Source organism: Aotus nancymaae, unplaced genomic scaffold, assembly GCF_030222135.1.
Source record: "Aotus nancymaae isolate 86718 unplaced genomic scaffold, 86718_ANA_hifiasm-v0.15.2.pri h1tg000036l, whole genome shotgun sequence".
NCBI lineage: Eukaryota > Metazoa > Chordata > Mammalia > Primates > Aotidae > Aotus > Aotus nancymaae.
The window spans coordinates 90,655,695-90,661,793 of NW_026988450.1; positions in this window are offsets into that span (position 1 = coordinate 90,655,695).

Below are 6,099 nucleotides of genomic sequence, written 5' to 3' on the forward strand. Positions count from 1 at the left end.
CATGCTCACACTTGGAAACATATGAATGTGTCTGTTGAACACGGGCAGTGTTTTGTATGTCAGCAATACTTCAATAAATCTGTGTAAACCAAGGGACCCCTGCTCAGGGTCACGCCCTCGTGGCCCATCTCTGACACCCCTGGGATGTCTGCCTCTGGCTCCCAGGGCTCAGGTGGTGGTGGGTGCAGTGCCCCACTGGGCCCTCTTCAGGTCTGGCACCAGCCCCCCAGCTGTTGCCAGCTCTAAGAGGGGTCAAGAGGGGGTGGGCCACTGCCAGGGACTAGTCAGCACAGCTGCTGGGTAGTTGCAGTTGACGCGCCCAGTGCCAGAGCCCTTCCTCTGCCCCTCACCTGCAGGAGGCAAAGCCTTGACAACCGGCCCAGCCCCAGACCCTACCACCTGGAGAGACCAGGAGGACAGCCACAGGAACAGGGCATCACCGTGAAGTCCTGGTGCGGCTCCTGCAGAGGGGGGCTGCTCCTCGGCACCTCCATCGGGGGAAGCACATAGAAGCTCTTCAGGCAGGTCTGCAGGACCCTGGACTTGACCATGGGTGTGAGATGCGTCTACAGCTTGCTGGGAGAAACAAAAGGTTCTGGACTTGTTTGCACAGCCCGTGGTCCTGGCATGAACGGCCTGGCTGAAATGGGCTCCCAACGGGCACAGGCACAGGCACAGGCTGATGTGACTTCCCATGCTGGATGTGGGTGTGGACTGCACACAGGGTGAGACTCTGGCTTGCCAGTCAGAGGTGGCACGGTTGGGAGCTTATATGGACTGGGAGAGGCCCACAGGGGACAGGGTCAGAACCACTGTGACACATTCAGCCGGTTCTCCTAGCCTCGCCGACATGTTTGTGAGAAAGCGTAGGGGATGTTCTGCGGTCGGGGTTAGGGCTGTGCATGGGAAGCCCAGGCCTTAGTCTGTGGCCAGGGTCAGGGCTCAGGGGGGCCACGCCCAGAGCTTCAGGCAGGCGGGATCAGGGCTCAGCCTATGACCAGGCTCAGGGCTTCGTGTTCATCCACGAGCGAGGCCAGCTGCGTGACTGTGGCTCAGTGTATGACCGTGGCCAGGGCTCAGCCGGTGCCAGCACTATCAACTCATCATGGATGTAAACCAAAGCACATCTCGCCAGATGGCACATGGCCCCAGCCTCAGCCCACCCAGAGCTCTGTTTCAGTCCCTGGTGCCAGCCCCATGCCTCTCACCACCGCACACGCGACCCCACCCTCCGTGGGGAAACCGGGACTGCGTTCCTTCCTGGGTCGAGGGGGAGTCACCTGAGTCTCATGATGACTAGCGTGATCTGCTGCTGGGACAGGGTGGTCAGGACGTTGGGCTCCTCCTGCAAGAGGTGCTGGAGGGCAGAGAAGGAGCCAGCATGGCAGGACTGCCCGCCAGACCCCACCCTCCCCCAGCCCTGACGGCCGTGTGGGCCCCTGCTGGGCAGGACCCAGGGGCATGCACCAAGAGGCACTGGATGAGCTCTGGGGTGTGAGTGGACTTGTAGCTCTGGGCACCCCTGTCCCGGCTGAGAGCCCCTGAGAGCATCATGGCCGCCGAAAGGAAGCTGCTTTTGAGAATATCGTCCTGCCAGGCACAGGTGAGCATCAGGACAAAGTTGGGGTGTCAACAGAGTTCCCCGATATCCTGCAGCAGAGCTACACATCCACGCACCCTGGGTGGAGGCAATGCACACACAAACACACACACACACTCACGGAACATACACAGAGCACACAGCACACATGGAGCACACACACGTACACAGAAGATATACACAACGTTGTACCTGAGTGAGTCAAGGAATGCGCCACACTCCGAGATTGAATTATGAGTCCTATATCAAGCCGGCGACCAAGAGTGGTTAACCCCAAAATTCTCTCGGCTGGAAGAAAAAGTCAGGTGGTCTTTTATACACGAGTTTTAACAGGTTGGGGGGCATAGTTGAAACAGTTTTCACACAGGCAGAGTAAGCAAAAAGTTAAAAAGAAAAACTGATGCATGAGAAATAACACAGTGCCAGGTGTGAGGAGTGCAGCTGCCATGGAAGACGCACAGCTTAGAGACCAGGGGCGCCGGGCGCTCACTGCAGCTGCGTTTCCAGGCTCTGCTGACACCACTTCACTCAGCCTCTTAACAAAGGCTTTCCTGGGTGCCCAGAGTCAGCCTGACCTTGCTTTGTGCTATAGTTACATACTTAATGGGGAGACAGTTACTAAAATGAAGGAGCCAAGATGGAGTCTGTCCGGCTCAAGGAGCTAACATAAAGCCTGAACAGCTCTTAGTCAGGGCAAAGGAGTTTTAGCTGTGTATCACAACAACATACGTGAAGCACAGATGCATGCCTACAACGTACACAACATATACGGGGCCTCACACATACACAACACGGAGCACACATGTATACTCACAACACACAACAAACAGAACACACATGCATGCCTCCGACACACACAACATACACAGAGCACACATGCATGCCTGCAACACACACACATCATACACAGCACTTACAACACACAATATAACATACACGGCGTGCACACACAACATCCACGTAGGACACACAGAACACAAGCATACACATCACATACACAGCACAGGACACACACTCCCTCCTGCACAGGTGCCCCAGCACCCCCGCCCCGCGCCGAGCACCCCCACAGGCACCCAGACGGCTGCAGGCGACGGAGCTCTTGGTGCTTCCCGAGCAGTGCTGGATGTGGGAGCACTTGACTTGGAGCCTTTAAAGCAAACGGCATGCCCGCCTCCCTAGCCCCAGGGCTGTGCGTGGAGTGGCCCCACCACCCTCTGCCCTCTGCCCTGGCCTGGTTAGGCCTCACCTCGGCCCCTGCACCCAAGACGGCTGGACCCAGAGCAGTAGGTGATGCTGGGGTGACCTGGGGCTCCGCCTGGGAGTCAATCTGGATTGGGTGAGGTGACGGCGAGGGGCCTGTCCCTTGAGCTGCTCCCTGAGTGTGCGGCCCCGGCCCCCACTGCCCTTCTCTGCCTTTTGGTCCCTGTTGTGGGGGACTCACGTAGCGGTTGCATGAGAAATAGTACACCATCCTGGAGGCAATGTTGTCCACCCGGGGCAGGAGCTTCTCCTGGGTGCACAGGGCCATCTGTCCATAGCACAGCAGGGCGGTGCTGCTGACCCAGCTCCAGTGCGGGTCGAGGCCTGGCTGCTGCAGGACGGGTGGGGAGCGCTAGGGCTTTGGGGGACTCTCTGCTTTCGGCTCTCCACCCCCTCCACCCCCACCCCACTCCAACCCAGTTCCCACCCCTCCCGCTGGGGAGAAAGTTTCAAGCCCTGTGCACAGGGTCTGGACAAAAGCCAGCTGTGTCCACACCCTACGTGGGACCCAGTTCCCGGGACAGGTGCCGGCCCCCTCCTCCAGGAAGCCCTGGTGCTGGTGCGCCCTCCAGGAACCCTGTGCAGTCCCGGCGGCACCACCTCCCTCCACTGTCTCCTTTTCTCTCCCAGCGAGGCCTCAGGGCAGGGACTGGCCAGGGGAATGAAGTCCTCCACATGTCCTGCAGCTCGGGTGTGCAGGTGAGGACACTGAGGCCCAGCCACACCTGCCGCCTGGGGTCACGGCAGGCCCCACAGCCCTGGTCCTCAGCCCAAGTCCCGTTCCAGACCCCACTTTGGCGCCCCAGGACTCACCTCTGTGGCCAAAGCAAGTACAGCGACACTTTCGCCATGACCCAGCCTGGGTCCCCACACCAGCCCCTCAGGGAAGGCGGGAGGAGGGGACCCTCAAGCCAGCAATGAGCAGACCAAGACTCAGAGACACAGTGGAGGCTCCCCAGGCTCAGGGGCCGGGGCCCGGACCCTCCCTGCCACGTCGCCCTGTTCAGCATCAGCCCCATGCCTGGGACCTCCCTACCTGGCTGCCAACCTCGGGAACCTGGTGTGGCCCAGCTGCTCCAGCAAGGCCCACACCTCCTCCAGAAGCGAGGCGGACGTCCAGCCCACGGCAATCGCCATGCCCTGCCAGCCGGGGACCCGGGGACCCCGTGAGCCTGTCCTCAACAGTGAAGACACTCCCAGCCCTCCCTGCTGGCACTGGGCAGGGGGGCCCCATTCCTCCCAGCACGGACACCTCTGCCAGGGTGGGCCCAGGACACATGCAGCCTCGCAGGTCTCTGGTTCCTGCCAATCAGCACCTGACACCATGCTCCAGTACCTCGAGGACCACACAGGATCATGGAGCAAGGGACAGGGCCCCGGGCTCAGCAGGGGCCCATCTGAGGCAGGCCCAGGGCTGTGCGGACCTCCCTTTGGTCGGGGGACTGGTGGGATATCTCCAGGAGGCAGACCATATGCTTCCACACCAGCTCCACGTCAGCGCACTCTCGAAGGACAAGCCCGTACAGGTGGAAGAGGAAGGTCTGGGCGGACGCAAGGGAAAGGGGGCGCTGCTGCTGGGGACTTGGGGATGCTACTGCCGGGGGCCTGGGGACCCTGCTGCCGGGGGCCTGGGGACGCTGCTGCCAGGGACCTGGGCCCACCTCTCTGAGCGGCACTCACAGGTCTATCTGCAGGGCCACACCAGGCTGGAGGGACGCAGGAGCTGGGCCCCTGCCTCTGCCCCATGGCTACCTGCTACTCCTTGGCTTCTCCAGTGACTCCTGCGGTGGTGTCTAGACTGGCGCCTGAGTCTGAGGCCTGGGGAGCTGCCTTAGAACTTGGACCCCAGGACTTATCCTTGTGGGTCCCACGCACACACCCAAGCCCACTCTGAGTGCTGCTGTCCACCCTGCCTGCCGCTGGAGCATGCTGTGCAGAGCCCTGGCCATGCGGGACGCCCAGCTTGGGGACTTCAGGTGCCCTGGGCAGAGCTCTTGCTGCCGGACGCTGGCTGCTCCCCTCCTCTCTGCACCCCTGGAGCCTGCGCGTGGGTGCGGGAGTCACACAGTGGCAGGTACATCCTCCACCCTCCAGGTACACAGGGCTTGGGGTCACCACAGTCACATTGGGAGGGGAGGGACTGACAGCCCCCATGCCCGGGTACTGACCTTCTCCAAAGCCTGCTGGGGGTCCAGGCTCAAGAGATGCAGAAGCTCCTGGATGCCGGTGTCCTCGGTGCCTGACGCCTGCTCCTTCCTGACCAGCTGTGGCAGAACGAGGTGCCCAGGGCATGGACCCGCTGCCCCCGGCCTTCCTGCCAGGGACAGGACAGGGCCCAGAGTGGACAGAACAAAGACAAACAGCCCCCTAGGCAGCTGGAGAACACAGCCTGCTCCCAAAGGGTGGAAGGAAAAGGTTGGGGTGAGGCCCCACCTGAAGCAGGGGCTCAGGCTCAAGTGTGATTCTGGCCACACCCTCCTCTGCCTAAGACCCCACCACCCCAAAGACCTTACCCTCAGAACAGAGACTGAACCCTTAACACGGCAGCTGGCAAGGCTGAACGCCCTGGCCCTGGCCCCCTCTCCTGAGAGTGCCCCCGCCCTTCTGTCATGCCTCGTGCTTGCCCCAGGGCCTTTGCACAGCCTGTCCCGGCTGCCTGGGCAGCTTTCTCTCTCACCTCCCATGCCTTGGTCAGCTGTTGGCCCCAACCGCCTACTGTGTGTCCCCTTTGTAAGCACTTGGGCCCTGCTGTGATGCCTCCACCCACCTGCCTACCAGGCCTTGGCTCCCCAAAGAATCTGTCTCTCAGAGAGGCTGACAGCAACCTTGAGAGGTGAGGGCCATGCGGGGTCTGCACGTGAATCGGGCCACAGCAGGAATGCAGAGGCGAGGGGCCAGGACAGCCCTTGCCCTCCCAGGACCCTCAACGACGTCTGACAGTGGCCCAGGCCCTCAGCAGGTCTAGAGGATGGCTCCCAAAGAGGGTTGGAGCACACAGAACAAGGGGACCCTGCTGCCCCCACTCCCAGGCCTGGAGTAAGAACAAGCCCAGGAGGCTGAGCTGGGCGCCCTCCTCGTCCCGCAGGTCAGGAGCAGACAGACCAGGGCTGAGCCCACAGGTGTTTGCAGCCTGGGCCGCCACCCGCCATTCCCTCAGGAGCAGCAGTGTCGGTCCTGACTTCCTCACGGCTTCTGCACCTTCCAGCAGGAAAGTCAGGGGCTCTAGGGATGGCCAGGGC